This window comes from Argiope bruennichi, chromosome X1, assembly GCF_947563725.1.
Source record: "Argiope bruennichi chromosome X1, qqArgBrue1.1, whole genome shotgun sequence".
NCBI classification, from domain to species: domain Eukaryota; kingdom Metazoa; phylum Arthropoda; class Arachnida; order Araneae; family Araneidae; genus Argiope; species Argiope bruennichi.
This window is the reverse complement of record NC_079162.1, coordinates 90,906,939-90,927,417: the sequence shown is the minus strand read 5'-3', so window position 1 is coordinate 90,927,417 and position 20,479 is coordinate 90,906,939. Positions and strand designations below refer to the sequence as shown.

Sequence of the window (20,479 nt, the reverse complement as noted above, 5' to 3'; positions counted from 1 at the left end):
AATTACGAGTTGAAAACATTTTACTTGGTACGAAATTTAGCTTTCGAAAATCTATTTCGACGATCATATTATTCCATACTCGACAATTTCCAACGCAATTCATTATGATGCGATACAAGCCATCTTTTCAGCGGTGCAATTTCATCAAATTATCTACATAGCATTTTTAAATAAAGAGTTATCGTTCATCATTGAGGAGCAAACGAAAAATTTGCATACCTACTGCGGCTGAAATGATAAAGTTTTGCACCAGAGGAAACCGATAAAATCAACTTGCAGGTTCGCTGCAAATTATTATTGCACTGCCAGATACAAGTTAAACAAAAGTGCCATTCCGGTTTGAAGATACGACAAGAAAAAATTATTATTGCTCTCGTAATGTTAAACCGTGGCGAGAAAAGGAAAAAGCCCTTAAAGCAAGCATTCAAATAGTCAAAAATTGCACTGCGTCGTAAATTCTCAATTATTCGTGCACCGGTTATCTAGTTTGTGGGTCATTCATGTATTTTTTTTTTTTATTTCACAAAAAATTTTCATGAGTTAAACGATAAGAAATTTTTAATATGTGTGAAATGAGCGCGCACAAGTAGCAGCGTGAGTTCCATAAAAGCAGCGATCGAAATACAGCTTCAGAGCAATGATATATTTACTTTGCAGATATAAATGCAGTAATATAATCACCTCTTATTCATTCGTTTTCCAAATGTTAGTAACATTAATTTTAAAATTAAAATTACATCGCCGTTTCTATGAATTATAATAAGCAGTGACCGATTTCCAATTGGGCAGCTGTCTAGAGCTGCTCGATTAAGAGAGGGTTTCTAGAGATCGGCTAAAAATTTTCCAAGCTGCCAAATAAACAAGTGAAAAAAAAAATACCGATTTTATGAATAATAAAACATTAGGGTAATGTTAATACTTAACGAGGGTAATATTAATACTTAAACGAGTATCAAATATAATTGGTCATGTTCATATGTTACGGTCAATGTAAATAATCGGCTATTATTAATACTAACTGCTCATTATTAATAATAACCAAACCAGTTAGTTTTAATATTAACCGATTATTCGTATTGACCGTAACACATATACGTTTCATTATTAGAATATGCATTCATTAGAATATTCATAATATTTAACATCTTTAATAATGCCGTATACGAACATAGATGCCCGGTAGGCTGAAATCAATATAGACAAATAAAAAATATATATTCCCAAAGTTAATAAAATAAATAAAAAAAATATTTACTTAAAATAAATCATATGTTACATGTGTTAAAATGTGGAACTAAATTGACCATCTTGTTAAACTGTTCACTGCCTAAGGCCGCATAATACTTAAATCTGCCACTAATAATAAGAGATTTCAACAGAGGTAAAATGATCACTGATTGCGATAATTGTGGTGCCTACCGATACAACAGACGAGAAAAGTAAAAAAGTAGTAACTAAATCGCCCAAAACGAAACGTGTCTTCGTTAACCTATTTATACTGTAAATTAGCTTCTCTTAAACATGTATATAGGTCTATATGCTTTTCATTTTCTTATGCAAAATGGTTATTATGGCAAAAGAATAAACATCAATTATTTAGTTCCATTTTGTGTATTGATTAGCTCGAAAAATTGAGAGGTTAGTTAGCAGAAAAGGGTAACCAGACCAGTTTATGACCAAAATCTCCAATGTTATTTATGGCGTTAACATAATTCCTACCGTAAATCCATGTCAACTGAGAAATAGACATGAATCACACATAAATATAAGCCATCAAGATTTAAACACTCAAAAATAATTTCTAATCGGAATCTTTAAGCGAAACCTGTCTGCCGCCCTTGGCCACCCAACCAGACAGGAGCAGAAACGAGTGTCACCAATTCTGTGGATCGACGGAAATCCATTGAGGACAGTCAGAAAATAAGACTTAACTATCGATAACTGCTGTCAGAAAAATAAACAAGAATCTCCACCTAAAAAAATAAATAAACACAACCTAGGGAAACGAAAAGAGATTTAACAACTAGCAACACTTTAACAAATATAAAAGACAATAAAAATATTAAAGTGCATGAATTCTAGTTCCAAAGATCTAAAGAGAAAGGGGGGGATAAAAAAATTAAGAATATTGAATCAATTAGTTGAAAAATCCAATTTGAAATCCATAATATTACAGCAATTGTTAGCAGCAAAATTTTATCACTGATTAAGAGTGATTGTGAATTTAAGAAACTCACAGGTGCAGAAATGTCACTTTTCTAGATAACGCCTAGAGAAGGCCTTCTTTCTGTGTAATAGGACCTTAAGCTTTTTCACTATTTATAAGCAATAACAATTAAGAAAATCATCTTAATTTTAAAGATTTCCTCAAAAATATTGGTAAATAAATATATTTAACCAATTTTCTTTCGATTATCATTCCACCACGTTAAATATTTTTATTATTACTATTATTTTAATATGTTAGAATCAAGGCAAAACTTTTCTGGTGGAATTGGGATAAGCGAAAATTTTTTAAACTAGGAAAGGGGGGGGGATGGAAAAGGTTTAAATCTTAGTCTAGAAGGCAATTCACGCTGCACAGTTCACTTGAAATGCTAACCAAAAAAATAAAGCACGTAAAAAATTTAGCATACCGATGAAAAATCAATTTTGAAGTTTCTTTAAATTCATGAGCGCTGAATTGACGCGCTGATTTTTTAAAACGTCAGTGAGTAATAAGACCTATTTTAATAGAAAATGAATTAAAAATGAAAGGGATAACTCAATGAAAAGAAATAGATCAACAAAGTCGTAGCAATAAACAGAAAGAATATTGGATTCAGAAGGCACAAATTTAAATCAAAACGAAATCCTAAACAAAGGGCATATATAAGATGCCTGTAGAAGAGTGAAAATGCCCATAACGTGAAATAAATATTAAATATGCTGTGCAAAATTTCCACAGGATTTTTTTAAAATTATTCTCAAGAACATCTGAGCAATTTTAGCAGTCTCTTTATATATCCTGGCGTTTCGCCAATCTGGTCTCACCATTTGCATGCCGATTAAGCTTAAGTAATACTGTATCAATCTAATACTATGTGTCAGGTACGCAAAAGTATCAGGTATCGCAAAATATACAAAACTGATACAGACTAGAATTATTAGATACTCGAGACACCAATTTTTGGACTAGAATGATAATCTTCTCGACCTCATTCATTTTGAATCGAGTGATACATCATTCTGATATAAAGTATAAGGTCGATATAGCCAATCTCCCCTGTTTGCCGGCAAACCCATTGAGCATGCTTGAATTTCTTTTATATATTTCATCTCCGAACCCATGTAATGATACACATACCACTGAAGAATTCCCACCTTCTCCTATATTAATTATATCAATAAAGTATTTCCTTTCCTTTCCTTTCCTTACTTGCTCAATCACTGTCAAAACCAAGCTCACGATTACTTTGACACCAATACCTCTTCCGAAGGACCGAAAGTTCAATTTGGAAGCATTCGTATTAATATCTGTAACTAGTCTCAGCAGAAATGAGAGAACCGATAACTATCGAGTAGCCGGTTCCATTCCGACGGAAAAAGAATCGGCTACCGGCTGTATCAGGTACAAAAGTATCAGGCAGAAGTGTAAGGTACAATCGAGTATCAGTACCCACATGTGCCTGATACAGCAAAACTGAGTAACAACCTTATAAAAATGTCGAGGCCAGTGACCTTGAGGCAGCGTAAACGATAGGATATTATTGCACATATTTTGAATCAGATTTTGCAATACATCGAATAGCAATATAAAGAATGTTTTTCTATATAAATTTGTATACTTTGTGCAATAAACACGTGCTGCCTTAGAATGCAATTTTTAAATGAACCTCCACAAACCGGCTCCTTTATAAATCCGGCAGTCCTCTGATATAGTATTTGACAGATTACTAAGAGACTCCTGCATAAGTTTCTTAAATTTCCTTTTGTTATATCAATTCTGTAACATAAAGTGAAATTAACATGTACTTGTTAACTTCGTTTTTTAAGCATTTTTTGAGTTAATAAAATGTAAAGGCTTTTCTGAATTTTTTTAATGAAATGTTATAGAATTTTCATAATTCTACAGAGAAGTATTTTCTATTATCAAAAATAATTGTTTAACATGAACATGGGCATAAAATTACCAGCACGCGATTGAAATTGAGTTTAAAAAAAGCACGCAGACGCTTGATTTGAGCACTGTTATAAAATTCTAGTTTTTTTTTTTTTTTTTTTCCTAGGCTGCAATAAAGGACGACTTTATGCAGTCGTAGTCCTACAGAAGACTCAAAATATAAACATTTATGCACACAGAGAAAACGAGATGAAAAACATTCCCTCGTGACTGAAGACAATATCTTTTGCTCTAGACAAAAGAAATACGACTCGCTTTTGTATTATGGAACTACGGAAAGAAAAAAAAATAAGTATCAAAGTTCATAATAAATGTCGTGGATCTTATGTACTGAGTTATAGGCTTTTGGTGCACATTTCCTCTATTCTTTTTACCGAATTTTAATATCGAAATCAGCAGAAAAGAATGAAATTTTTAAAACATAAAGATGAGGCTTCCAAGCAAGTCTCATTTATTACTTTGAAGAAATGAAAGAACAAAGCATGAAGTTGTAGATTAAGAAAGATAAAAAGGTAAAAAGAACAGCTAGTAAAAAAATTGATTCAAATGCTTTCATAATTAAAATCATTTGTAGAATATGACTAGATTTTCATTCCATTCGGTGAAAAGGGAAAAGGATTTTGATTACAAAAGCAGATATAACGAAAAACAAGCACTATAAAAGAGCACCGATTTTTTACCCTCCAGTCAATGAAATAAACACTAAAAAAATATCTAAAAATCGGAGATATGAGAAAAATTGTTCTTTAACAGTTCAGAAAATTTTAAACATTAACTGAATACGATTAATAACAAAAAACTTAATAGTTAAAAAATGTAAAGAGGTTATGAGTGAATGTACTTTCCTTTGCGTATTTCCAAATTAGAACACTTAATTACGATGATACAATTTATATACTTCATGTTAATTAATGTATGCATTACTTCATGAACGTATGTACACACACGTTACACACATGTTGTTTTGTGTGTGTTTCTTATATGCATATATATTACTTAATGTATGAATTTCTTATGTTTGTTACTTAATACGCTTAGAACTTCCTATTTTCACAGAGTACAAGGACATTTAATCAAAAATTATATTTAATAAGTAGCAGGACAGTGAAAATGGTGAAACTTTGTTCAAAATGAGAGTCACATCTTCAATATCCCGATCACGAATTGTTGGCACATGAATAAAAACTCGTCTACCTAAGCGGCAAGGCATCATTTGCCTTAAGTTATATAATTTCATCTTCATTCATTACGTTTCCGTTATTTCTAACCAATGTATTTCATTCCTCAATAAAAAATATTTTAATCTTCTTTTAAAAATAGCAATATGGCCCGAGATTTAGACATTAATTAACGATTACTTACAATCGCTAAAAGGATGAAATTTGGTATATGGTCTTTGCACAAAATATATAGATTTTATTAAATTTTCAACGACATCCAATCAAAGGAAGTCTGTCTACCCATGATGATTACAAAACGTAAACAGATAGATAGATAGATAAAATTTGGTACACATATTTAGCATCTATAATATAGATCCGTATCAAATTTTGAACTAGATCTGTCAGAGAGTTGACCGTCTTGTCGGTTTGTACATTTCATGTACTTTATACACTAATCCTCATTATTTTGTTAGTTATATTTGTAACTTCTTTATTTTGCCGCTACAAGTTACTTCCCCAGTTGTAAGAGACGCCGTTTAAAATTTAAAAGACTAAAAAGGTCTTTACCGAGCACCCTCTGTGTGTGTGTGCATATTTATATATTGTTCACGGTTTGGATATTTAAGTACATAATAATCTGTTCTATATTTCTATATTTAACCCTTGATTCTTGAATAACGAAACGGTTCATCTCGTCGTGAATTAATGAGTATCGGATCTCCCCAAACCGCTTAAAACGTTTTTATAGTTAAACCAAACTGCATTTCAATTAAACATTCTATGCTCGAATTTATAAGAAAATAAACTACATTTAAAAGAAAGAAATAATCGCTAATCCATAAATTCTAGAAATGTTCCAACGATTAATTTTACTAGTTTCATTATATAAATTTGAACCAGCTTCTACAACCTTAATTGCTTTATCTACATAATAAAACAACCCAAGAAATCATAGAATTCACAATACATCAATCATGCTAAAGAAGCAAAATACTGGCGAATGAATAGCTGTGCTAAGCAATCATGCATTTTTAAATAAACACGGTTGAAAAAAAAAAAAAAAAAAGACATGAGAAAAGTTTTTAAATCACTAAAGCGATTAGCGGGTTTGTTCAGTACTTGTTCAACGAGTAGTTTTCATTTCTAAACGAATTTGAGTAAACCACTTCGTTAACTACATTTAATCACAGCATTCCTGAAAACTAACAAAACTGGTTGAGTAACCAAAAAAAAATCAATTTTATTATTTAATGAGTAAATCTGAAACAGCTATATAAAACAACCAATTTATAAATATATATAAAAGAAATGTAATTCTTTTTCTCACTTTCACTCTAAATCAAAAGATATCATTGAGTTTCCAATTAAATATCTACTGCCTTTTATTGATGGAATTCGCTACAAATATACCAGGCGACGTTGGCTACAGTTGCTTCTGAAAACTAAGTACACTGATTGATTTTTACAGATAAGAATTTACAAATATTCATTTCAGAACAAGGAATAAAACTTTGATAGAAAAAAATAATAAGTTATCATAATCCACACCAACTGCTTTGTTCATATTTCTTGAAGTTCCCGAATTTTACAAAAATAAGTAATGGAGATTCTCAATAACCCAGCTTCTCTATCATTCTTCTATAGTAAAAAAATAATTCTTCGCAACAAAATGAGAAATATTTTTGTGAAAATTAAGCCTATGCTTTACGTTGATGTTATGTTTATTTTAAATTTGATATATGTATTTACGGTACAATGTATATTTTTTAAAGTTTCCTATCATTAAGTTAGACAGTATAAAATTTAACATGAAATGTGTACAAAAGTTTTATTCGTATTCATCATAAATTTTTGAAAAAAAATATTACAAATCATCAAAAACATTTTTTAAGCACTGATTTGTACAAAGAGGTCGGAAAAATATAAACGGTTTGAGTACAATTAGGAGTTTTCTAATGATATGGAAGGGATGAGATGCAATGATTTACAAAACTGATAAATCCGGCTTTCTTGTTATCTGGTCAATCCTTCCGCCATCTTTGGCCCAATACTTGAGAGTACATTGTATATAATAAACACCTTTACTCCTACGTTTTCTTTAGAGAATAAATGCAGATATGGACACTATTCCCGATTAACTACATGCCATTATAACCATTTCATGCTACAGCAGACGAAAATCAGGAAGATTTCAAAGCTATTTATACACATTAAATAGATCAAACATACACCATATTTCACATCATAAAGTTCTTCGGAATAATGAAATAAACATTTCATGCATCCCACGGTAAAAGACCTGAATTTTACAATATACTTAAATTATTATTCTACAAAATACCTAATTTTTTTTTAATAACCGGTAACAAGTTTGACCATGCTGCGAAGCAATCGATCCTACATTTCATCATTTTTCTCTGTGATGAAAACACAAACACAAAATTAAAACAAAAAATAATGGGATCCAAAACTGAAAATATATAAATAAATCAAGCCAGGCACAAGGAAACCGATCCAACTCCGATTTCAATTCCGTACATAAATCACCTTGTTACAGTGACACCAAACCAAAGAGCTAATTTAGGCATACTTAAGGGATGTAATAGCGTGCAATCACTCGATGGAAATAATTGACCTGTAACGTCCGGAAAGTTATTTATTCTCTGAACTTATCTCGTCTGTAAAAGATTTCAAAAGGATGATCTTAGGATCATTAGAAATATTAATGCAAATTGAGTGCTTTTGTAGGAAATTAAGGCCAATAACAAATGAAGCAAATAAGAATATAAAAAGAATTTAGAGAAACCAACAAAGTAACTATAGTATTGATTTTTAAAGTCTGTTACTCTTTTACTGTTTTTTTTAATAGATGATACATATTTTTTATACTTATAAAATCAAATGGAAAGCTAATAAAAGCAAAGAAAAAAAATGTTGCAATTTCACTTTTAAAAAATCCGCCTTACACACAAGGTAATAATGGGAAATAAATATGCAGATCCAAACACTAAATATACTGAATTGCATAATTACACAGAAAAATCACTCTCATTTTAATATGAACTAAGCAAAGCATCCATTTAGGGTATACTTCAGTAATTATAAAACATTTTTTAATTGTGAAATGGTGCTGGGCCTTATTAGCACAAAATACTGTACGATATCGCCACCATGTTAATTAATATTCAAAATGCCAGACAATATTGTGAAGATAATGTAATAATATTGTTGAACATTTTGTGCTAATAGACTTAACTGATAATAATCTGACAATAATACGCAAAGCACTCAAGAATTAATGCCAATTAACATTACATTTTCTCAGGTATATGAACGACTGAATTTCAATGCAACATTAGAAACCAATAAATAAAATCGCAGGCGTCGCAAATATATTAAAAAGCATTAAATTTTCAACTGTCACTTCCATCTAAAAAAATGGTGAGATAAAAATTGGATGAAGTATATTTCTACAATATATTATCACTTTAGGCAGACATACAATTTTAAATACAAAATATTCGGATAAAAAATATACTCATGGACCTTTCTTCTATTCATTTTAAAGATGAACTTATCTAAGAAGAAACTGAAATTGTTAGACGCATTCCAACTTGCAAAAAATACGTTCATTCATTTTGGCCATCATATAATAAAATTGATATTGCACTATCTTTACAACAAAAATCCATTAGCTGTAAAATAAGATAAAATCTGAAAATTCCGAGAAACTAATGTTTAAGTCAAGTTTATTTTTTGTTTAACTACTACATTTTACACATGCTATTAACGCTTTTATATAACATAAAATAATTACAAAAAATATGCTTTTACTCATATCTGACAATTGTTGCTTTTACAATTTTTATGATAAACAAATATGTTTTCAGTTTCGCTGCTCTTTGAGTAAAGCTGTATCGCAAAACTTTACTTTCACGTGATAAATTAAGAGATAAATATCGCGGTATAATACCAAGGCTCCGATTCATGATTGGACTAACAGCTTGCAGAATATTCTCTTGCGCCCCTTAATTCTTTGGTATGCGCAGCATCTGAATAAGTTCGAGATAATTTCTTATCCGATCGAAATCAATAGTATATGATGGTGATTTAGATAAATGATACATCTAAATAAAATTCAGCTGTTGTTTTTATTTGTCGCTCAAAGATGTCCAATGCTTTCGTACTGTTGAAATTTACTATCCAGGATTCATTCATCAGATCAACTTCAGATAACACTATCTCTCTTATGTCTACGATTAATAAATCGTTGATTTGGCTGAGCAATCATCAATATCCAAGTAGTTAAAATTTACCGAAGTTATATAAAATCTTCATAAAAGCAATACTTTTACAACAACGGCTTAAACATATCCATGGCAAAATCAAAATTTATAGAACTTCTACTTTCCGAAAGCTGTTTTCTCTCTTCATAAGCGCTACCATAGTTCAATTCCAGCACATAATTGCGCTAATTATTCATTCTCTGATGGTAAGTGTTTTTTTTTTTTAATTTGTATATGCAATTCCTTTTGTTAGAATGGATTTCTAAGAATATTCCAGCGACTTATTATGTAAATAGTGTCTACTTGAGTTATGTCGAAAGAAAGAGACACAGCAATAAATTAGGAAGACAAAGTCTCGAGAAAAGACAATCGCTTTTATTCTTTAACAGTTTTCAATAACTTAGTCATTTCTACATTAAATTTTTTGAAAACGATCGTAAATTTAATTTTATATACTTTATTCATCAGGGATTTTCCAAACATATGTATTCTTGATAGTAAAGTTCCATGAAACTCAACTAAAAGAATGAGGAGAAATGTGTAGATAGTATACGCTATTTAAATGTCATCCTCAGTTGTTAACAGCTGATTTTTAAATTTAGAACATCGGCAAAAAAAAACAGTCATTTAAGAGAAACTTTTCGAGTGTTCCGACTAATGTTTTAACATAAATTCATGATTAGATTTGCAGATAAAAACATTCCACTTCAGGAAAAAAAAAAAAAAACTTTTATAATGCAACCATTCATTTGATAGCCTCTTATATGTAGTTGAATCTATTTTCTGGTATTCGATCAGCTTCAGATTCTACATACGATAGTTAAAACAGACAGCACTATTGTAGGAGAACCTTAGTATCGGCAATATACATACATCATAATTAATTTTTAAGGATACATTTCAGTGGAATTTTTTTCATGTTTCATCACCTGGCTACATTTAAATACCTGTAATCATCAATCCAAAATGATTTACTATAAAAAAAATTGTCCGCAATGTTAATGTCAAAAGTCGCATTTTAAATCTGTTTAAAATTCCTGATTAATAATTAAACAATTGAAGAAGTAAATAAATACAATAATTTCAAACTAGCTATGTTCTAAAAATAATTTTCTAATCACTCGAACTCTGGCTTCACTGTAATTTTAACATCTAAGCTGCGCATTTTCCCACGGAATCAAAACGCAGAGTCGACAAATTCCTTACTAAAATTATATAAGCTCAGAAATTTTTCACAAAGTCCTTCTTTTCTGCTTTCTGCCTTCAGTTCGCTACATTTAATTTTCCGTGGGTTGGACAAAGACATCTTGACAAAAATTAAAAACTAAATCCTTTCATTGAAAGTATGATGAATAAAAAGTGTTAAAGAACTTAAAGACTGTTTCTATCAATCATTGTTTTGCATTTTATATATATCGTTACAATTACATTCTTCTTTCTTCCATTCTCTTGGAAAAGAGCATGGGAGATTTACATTTCATAAATTCCAACAGACAAGGAAGTGAAAATGATCGAACTCTGCCACAACCTTGCGACTCTGCCGTTCTTAAAAAGAAGCCCATGGCAGTGCGCTTAAATTTCAAAAAAAAGTTATCCCGGCTATGTTCCTGAATTAAAATAGGAATGCAGGTTCCAGTCGGAATCTGCATTTTAAAATATTAATTATAAGTTAGGCGAGGACGCGCTCTCGGATTGCTTGGGTAAATTTGTGTTTCTCCTTGAAATTAGTTGGTGATGGTTCATGCCCTTTTAACTATATAGATTTAAGAGGAGTGGTGATGGACGACTCAGCTTCGTTAATTCGGATTCCACAATTTCAATCCTTCAGATCACCCCTCTTTAAGTCGAATTTTTTTTTCTATTAAAATACTTTATGCTGTTTAGTGTTTTAATGATAATACAAAATGAATATAACGCGGACAATGAATTTTCTTTAAATATTGCGCACAATTTTCTAAAAGCGGCGCGACTAATGCTCCACGATTTTCTTTTTTCCGGTCTTACGATGACATCCAAAGCAAAACTTTTGCAATGAGAAAGATTTGCAAAAAATCTGCGAGTCGCTTTTGCAACATGCATTTTGTAAATAAAATAAAATGCACAAAAATATTTATAATTTCCGGTATTTAACCACACATATTAAACATTAAGACATTGTAAATGAAAAAATAGCAACTAATCTTAGATACGCCATGCTTAATCTGAAGCTTATAATAACCGCGCCTAGGAATCTATCTATACATGAGAAATCTATGCAGAAACCATTAAAAAGAACTATGACACTTGAATTGCATGTTTCAAAAACAAAAATAATCCTGGTTAAAACGCAATTTATGAAGAAAAAAGAAATGAAATGACACAGTAGACATACATGACCATTTGACTAGGAACAGTAACTAGTTTTCGCAAGTTTGACTAATATAAGAAGAAAATGATAACAGCACGAAAGCGATTAAATACGTCATTAAAATTAAAGCTTTAAAAGACTGAAATGAATAAAGATTTTTAAAAAAACTTTTCTATGAAAACAAAATTAATGCGAGTCGAAAAATAAACATGTTTTTCTTCTCATTTAAAAAAAAAAAAATCATACACATTTGATTAAAAATAACTGTGGCTCCTTTTTCATTTCTGTTTCTAACTATTAAAAAATAAGTCCACTGTAATAGTTTTGTTACGTGTTTGAATTTACGCACTACTGAAAAAAGTTCTTTGATTCACGGTACGACTTTTTTAATAAAAAAAGTACTACAAATTTTTTAACATTAGATGATACTGTATTTCGATTATCTACATTTCATATCATTCACAACGATACGGTGTCGTTAAACGACTGAAAGAAAAGCTTCAGCAGTCAGGATCAAAAAATAAATAAAAGATAAGACATAAAAAAAGATAATACTCCTGAATAAATAAACATAAATACTAACTTTCAAACGTTGTCTTTCAGCAAGTCAAGTGGGTAAAAAAACGTTGGTGAAATTCACAAAATCCAAGAAAGTTGAAATATAGTGTATGAAAATTTAACGATAAATAAATTGTGAAAAATAATAATACAGAAGAAATAGAAACGGGATGCATGGTGTGCATGGTCATACATTATTTTATGCTCTCCCCGAATATGAATTATTCCTTGTTAACTAATTAGAATTAGTTAATATGAAAAGCAGGTATTAATATGGCAATATGGAAAATGTTTGCCATCTGGTTTAGTGAGCTTAATTTTTTTTTTTTTAATGAATTCCACATTAGAAAGAATCGGATAATTGCTACTCCAACATTCATATATATATATACTGAAGAAACTGCCACAAATGAAAATTGACCACGCTAAATAGGATAAAAAATTCTATGACAAAATTTTTTGCTGAAAGCATAAGAAAACAATATCTAAAAATTAGTTTTAGATTAAATTAATGTTCATTGTTATGAATAAAATAAATACATTTTAGCTAATAATTTTAACTTTTTTTTCTTCTTTAACGCATTAAATAGAAACAAAATTTTCAAATATTGCTCTACTAAAGTTACTATATATATATACAAAAATGCACAAACTAAATTCATTTTGATTCAATCATTGGTAAAAAATGTGCACTTAAAAGATAATTACTAAACACATATAAAAGTAGCAATAAAAATTAACATCCAGCTATTAATTTCTTTAATTTTGTTGTCTTAAAAAAATTTTAATTCTAACCTATGAGCAAGAATTTAAAATTAAACCTCCAATAAAAATGCCAAATTATTTTCAATATCATTTTCTCCCCTCTACTTAATTATGATAAAGATTAAATGAATATATCCAAATCTTCTAAAGCAAGCCTTCTGCCATCTTAGATTTATTTTTAAAAACCAAATTCATATTTTTTAAAAACTTGAGTTCCAAATAATCTATGAAAGCCTTCACTATATAAACAATAAAATAAATTTCATTTGAAATGTTATTTTAACTGCATATTAAATTCTAAGTAATTTTTTTCGACTTGCTATACAAATATATTAAGTTCCTACCTGCAATTTATTACAATAATTCAGCACATACACACAGATCATATAATCCATATAAATAAATTTCTCAAAAACATAGAAAAAATATTTTCTATAAATAGGCATAAAATTTATATGTAACAGATTAATTCATAATTACATTAAAGGTTGTGGAGAATTAGCCAGTCTTTCTTCATTGTTTATTCCATAAATTATTTTCTAATATACAACATTTTTCTTACACTGAATATGCATATTGAAAAATATATATATATTTTTCATAAACCGAAAAACAAAAATTTTTCTTTTTACTAAACTTGTTTAGATTTTAAAAATATAATATTATTTACAGATTCTAATTTGAACTGTAAAGCCAGGGCATCTTAAAGCATAAGTTTTAACTCCCATTAGAGTCCCATAGAATACTAAGAGGATCATGAGAACTTCTTGACGCTGTCTTCTATTAAATTTTTGATATTAACAAAATAGATAGTTCAGAAAATTATCTTTACCCAAATAATTTCATTTAAATTTATTGAATAACTATTTAAAATTTAATTCCTTTTGATTCCCATAAATGTATGTCTCATTTTGAAATTTCAACCAAGTTTTAAATAAAACCGGTTTTGAAAAATTTTTTCTCCCAAAATAGGAAAGTGAGAGAGAAAAAAAATTAGAAGCTTTAAAGTAAATAATAAAAAAAATTCAACAGAAAAATTCAAAAATCATACAAATGAATGTAAAGTTAATAATGAAATACACAATAACACAAATTAGAAAAAAAAAAAAAAAAAAGTTTGGTTTCCAAGAATGAAATTTACGATTAAGAAAATATTTCGTTAATTAAGGAATAAAATCTAAAATTTAGTTACCATGCAACAAAATTAAATCATATAAAGAAAAGCCACCCTTCTGAAATATTTTAATTTCCAACAATTTTCTTTCTAAAATATATGTATATATTTCTGTCAGACACATTAATATTAATCTATAATATTCCACTATACATTTAATATTAATTTTTAGATTATCTACATGCCTGAAGTTTTCAAAAGAGAATCAGTTTTAATGATTTCACCAGATTTTTATACACATTCTTAAACCAAAATTAAATAACAAATAGACTATGCCAACTGGGATATTTCATATGAAGTCTGGGAAAAATTTTTATCTTATGAAATCAGAGACTGCAAGAAGAGATAAATAGGTGAAACACTGATAAACATGGCAAAATGGATAACAAACAAACAGCAATTATGAAAAATTGTTGAAACAATGTCATAACTAAAGACATAAACAAATCAATACAATATGCATTTTAAAAATGAAAGCATGAATGATTGATGACTGAAATGTGATAATGAAACTGATATCTTATAATTATACTTTTTGAAGAACTTAAAAATCCTATTTCATTTTTTAAAAGATTATTTTGCAAAGGATAAAGATAAATTTCCCTTTAAAAAAACTTTAAAATGATTATTCTGCTGAGTGAATGAGGTTCAAACAATGTAATATCTGCTAACTCACCAAACCTGATATAAAAACTTATAATATTAATTTAATTTTTGAAGTTTTCACAAAACAAATCTCAAAAAAAAAAAATCATTAGCATCATCAACAAACACATTTTATAAAACACCAATACCATCATTCCTAACTAAATTGTCTAAATTTAATATAAAAATCATTTGAAAACAATGATAAATAAAAAATTTAGATAAGTGTTTAAAAGTTTAAAACCTTAAAAATTATTACAATCAACATAAACACATAATACTAATGCAACCTAGTTTGGTTAGTTTTTGTTGACATTTAAAATGACTAAGATACAAAATTTTCATAGATTACTGATGATATTACATACTACTAAACTACAATAAAATGTATATAAAATTAAGATTCACTAAATCAAATTATAACTTCAAAATATTATGCATAATGCTAGAATAAGATTTTATTAAAAATAGGATATACAGAATATTTTACTTATATTAAAAACTATTCAAAATGTTTAGTTCCCATTTCTAAATACTTATCAATACCTTACAAAAGGCATTTCAAAGTTTCACTTTGTAGAATAAATTATAAAGATATGGCAAGATAGAAATTTGAGCAAGCACACTTTAAAAATATTATAAATTTATTTGGAAAAAAAAATGAACACATGAGTAAAATTTCAAAAAATAATTATTATTCAGTAATATAAAAAATCAACTCACCACTTCCTGATAATTTGGCTTTTTTCTCCAAATGTCAATTGAGTAAAATTTACACTTTTACAAATATTTTTCCAAGTTTTATCAATGTTTCAAACCACTTCACCAATGTGACTGAAATTACATTCAATCCCCGCGCTAAAAAAGAACTTCTTACAGTTTGTCAAATATTCTATGTCTTCTAGAATTAAAAATTAAATTGCATTTTAAAACACAAATTATATCTTTAAAATCTCAGTGAACTCATCTATCACAGTAATTTTACTGTTGCAGAATAATGTTCACATGTCATTCGCAGAAGAAATAAAGTTAAACAGAGAAATGGTATGCCATTTCATTTAAATTATGAATAACTTTTCATTAAATGATTTGTAACACAAACTTTTATCATGATCCCTCTTGTAACTATTGATTATAAATACTGTTACAGCTTCCGCTATCAAACACCTGATCGCTTTGCAGTGTAAACAACAATCAACAGTCAACAACAAACATTGTTTCATTTCAGATTGTTATTGAAACGATTGACGATTCGAATGTGTTCTCGAAATTGCATAGCAGATTGCAAGCAATACTCCTTTTTCTTCATTTTTGCAAAACACGTGGAAAATTAACCGAAAAACAAACAACGAAGCAGCGCACTTTCGATTTCATGGGACGAGTTCAAGAACAAGGAATTCCTTTCAGGACTGTTTGTTTAAACGATACACAACAAATTTTCAAAGTCATATCATACTGAAAAATTTAGTGTCTACAAACGATCGCTCAGAAAAATGACGCATAACTTAAAATCTCGCACAGTAGAACCTCAGAAATGCTGAAAAATTCCTGCACCAAAATTCTACGCTTGGCCGTGGCGCCAAAAATTCCAGCATAGACGCAGAAGACTCACTGCACAGACTTCGCAATTGCACCAGGTCTCAGCTCACAGATGAGCGATAAATACCAGCTCTCAAAAGCTTTGGGAACCCACTGCGTCATACGACTGCAGCGCCGTTCCTTCAGTAACTTCAGCGTGTAAACCAGACAGGGAAGAAAAATTGAAAAATCGCGGGGCCTTCGTTATTTTCAAACCAGGTGACAAACCCGGGTGAACGTTCGCAGTCTTCCGCAAAAAGGAAAAGTATAAAAGAAGTTGAATTTACCCTTCGGTTTATCTATTATCGACATTCAAAGAACTACGCGCTTCTAGGATTGTTAGACAGTAACTAAGTTCAGCTGTAGAATGGTCGGACCGGAAGTGATGGGGCCCGTAGAGATGGGATCTGAATTTATGCAAAGTGCGATTATAGAGCCTGTAGATTTTTTCCCTCAGCGCTTAAATGAAGAAGCGCATAAAGAAAAGGAGATGAAAACTAGATTATTTTTGTTTACTTTTGCTTTTATATTTAATTATTTTTAAAATAAAATGTAAACAAAACCAAATTCATAACTAATTGAATTGTATCTGAAATTAATTTTTTTCAAACTTCACGAAATATATGGAGTAACCTTAAATAAGTAGAATTATATGCATAAATTGTCTTTATTCATAAATTGTATATATCGCTAAATAAAAAAAAAGTTATTCAGAATTAATAAATTAAATGAAATTTTCCGTCATAAGCTGATTTAAGTTCACCGATTCATAAGTAACTCAGGCTAACTAGTCTAGATTAATGTTTCGTTTATAACTTGAAAATTATTAAATATAAATGATTTGATTCAAAAGTTTAATAAGTCAAATGAAATAATTCTTGATAAGCTGATTTAGTAAATTTTAACCATTAACAACATACATGTATATTGACAATTTTCATAAATGCCAGATTTAGAACTACAGGTCATGTGTTACATTATTGTATGTCAGCAAGCTGCTATATTCAAAATATCAATTAAACTATGCTCAAAATAGAAAAGAAGATTTTCTTTTTTTTTTTAATAGTTGTTTATTAAAAGTATTTAAGTCTGCCCTATAATTAAAAAGTATAATGAATGTTCAAAAATTTCTTGCTTGGTTTATTTTCTACAAGTTCAGCATTAGCATGCATATTTTGTGATTTTGATTAGTTTTGAAAAAAAAAAGCATATTAATTATTTAGCCGTCAGTTTTTTTTAATGAATATGTCTACAATCCTGAGCATGTAATTTGGTCAATATTAAAAGCAAAGGGAAAAGACAAGAAAAAAAAAAGTGAAATTCGTTGGGTTTTATTATTATTATTTGTTTCAGTGTGCGATGCGTTATCATGAAGATGCTCATTGTTAAATATAAAAAAAGGAATCTCATATAAAGTTTGCTTAAGAAAGAATGATAAATAAGCAAACTAAATCGTTTTTATAGCTTCTTTTTTTTCTGTCTTTCTTTTTTTACTGCTGCCTGGAAATAATTTTTACATTCACTTCTTCAGTCTCTTTCTCTATACTCTGTTCTCTCTTCCTCGTCCTTTCTTTTCTTTTTTTTTTTTAATTAGAAAAACCTCAGACAATTTATTTCAAAAAGTAGAAAGTAAAAGATATGTCTGAAAATGATGATTAGTTGCATACTTTCAAGAACAAATCAAAACCGATTTCTAAACCAATGATGCAATTAGGTGAGCGCAAAACGTACAGGCTGACACCAAACAGGCAATCAACTTTTTTTTAAATTACATTATTGCCAGAATGTAGATATATTGTCAACAATTCTTTCCATAAAAACTTCTTCTTAAGTTGTTCTTGAACAAGATTTAATTTATGCGACTTGCGTCCATCTGTTTTTAGTATCATGCATTTTATTGACGGGTTAGCTGTGAAAATGTTACACACTAAGATAAATACAGAATTAATGAATTCAGTCACGTAATTGCACTTAATATTGTAGTTGAAAGGCCAGAAACAGGTTTAAAATTTTTAAACTGTGTTTATAAATGGTTAAACATAAAATTATATAACTATTACGAAAAACATATTTTATGCTTGGCATTTGATCAAGCTTTAAAAAAAAATGTTTTTGGTTCTACTTATTTAATTTCTCAGGGTTAAAAAAAAAAACATATTTTTTCTCGAAATTTCCTTTTATCTTCAAATTAATTAACAAATTCAAACAACGCCAAAATGCTTTATAACAGAGTTAGACTTTTACTGTGAAATGCTGTAGACAAAGTTAGTGATTAAATATATTAGTATAGCTTAAGTTGTAACATTTTTTCTTGAAACTAAATGATTATGTCGTTAATCCTAATTATTATGATGGATTTTTGAAAACATTACTGATGAAATAACGATGAAAAATGCATCCTACTATTTGAAAAGTTTTTATTAGTAAAATTTATTTTTCTGAGTCAACCATATATTTGGCGCAGCATATGGCTCTTGTGCCACAAAATCCGAAACTAATTAACTAATTTTCCGAAAGCTGTATTTTTAAATTTTACCGTATTACCCAATCTATCATTTTCCATTACATTTATTAATTGATATAATTTTGGAAAGAGATGGCATATAAGTAATGACATCTGTTGACTTCTAATACAGTTGCGTTATAAACTTAAATGGCAGTTTCGATTTAAAGAAAAATTACTTTTGGAGAATTATTTCGTCCTTTTCTATTAATATTATCCTCTGTGTTAGCTCCATCAAAATAATATAGTCACTTTTTTCCCCCCACTATTCTATGTTACAAATGAGAAACATATTGTTGCTCCAAAAAGAAATGATTTGGAAATGTTTTCTTTATTCTTTTTCTCGGGCTACACTAATGGCTTCTTTTAATCCAGGACCGTAATTACCACTGGAGTAAGCATGGTAGTGGCCAGGGTCTCCGAGTTTAAGGGGTCCTGTATGAGCTTTTTAGCTTGGAGACTTTATTTAAAAAAAAAAAAAAAATCAGGAAACTAAACTTTCCTAATGATATAGTCAAGAATACTTATCGAATTTGAAATGAAATTTATGATCAATTAAATATAAAATGTTACTTGCGAATGTGTCGATGACTAACCAGATTATGTAATACTTGCCACATGATACCAGTTTACAGGCCGATCTAGATGAAAGGCTTCAAGGTGAAATTATGGGTTACAAGAAAATACGACGTAAAGCGGCGAAATTCGGGAGATTGTTTCGGTAGAATTCAAGTATAAAAGCAAAGTATGCTGAATAATTTACTAATAAACGATTTGATTCAATTATATTGAGTATATTTCATGTTACTTTCTGTATATGAAATATAATTTCGAAACTCTTACTCTTGTAAACTGGCATCGGAAATAATAGCATGCATCAATGAGATATTTACCGAAAAAAAATTCATTCAATTCAAGAGTATAAAGCTAATTGTTATGAAAATGAAAAACTAAAGTTTAAAAAGATGTAATTAAGGTTGGGAGAAACAATAAAGAGGTAGGCCCCATTATCATCAGTTACCCAATGGCCTCTAGTTCGCAACTTACGGCCTTGTTTAAATCAGACAGTTTTGAAAGAAAGAAAGAAAAAACAATTTTAAAATAATCTTTGATGTTTTCGGTCCTCGTTAGTACATATAATAGATATTTGCAGGATAAACCACTGAATAAAATTTGCAATGACACGAGTTTGCCTTGAAAAACTCATTAAATATGGTCAGATTCTACAAAGCGAAGCTAAATCTGCATACAATGAAAAAACTTCGTTGTTAATTTAAGAAAGTAGTAAAACTTAACTA

The 20,479-nt window shown here is 29.2% G+C and overlaps 1 protein-coding gene across 3 annotated transcripts in view; it reads right to left on the bottom strand.

Annotated features, from left to right (window-relative positions):
- LOC129958231 (uncharacterized protein CG43867-like) overlaps positions 1-16,736 on the bottom strand; it is a 189,074-nt gene extending 172,338 nt beyond the window's left edge. For all 3 annotated transcript variants that reach the window (XM_056070521.1, XM_056070522.1, XM_056070524.1), the window contains exon 1: positions 15,824-16,736. The gene's annotated coding sequence lies outside the window, so the exon portion shown is untranslated. The remainder of the gene's footprint in view (positions 1-15,823) is intronic.
- Positions 16,737-20,479: the final 3,743 nt, after the last annotated feature.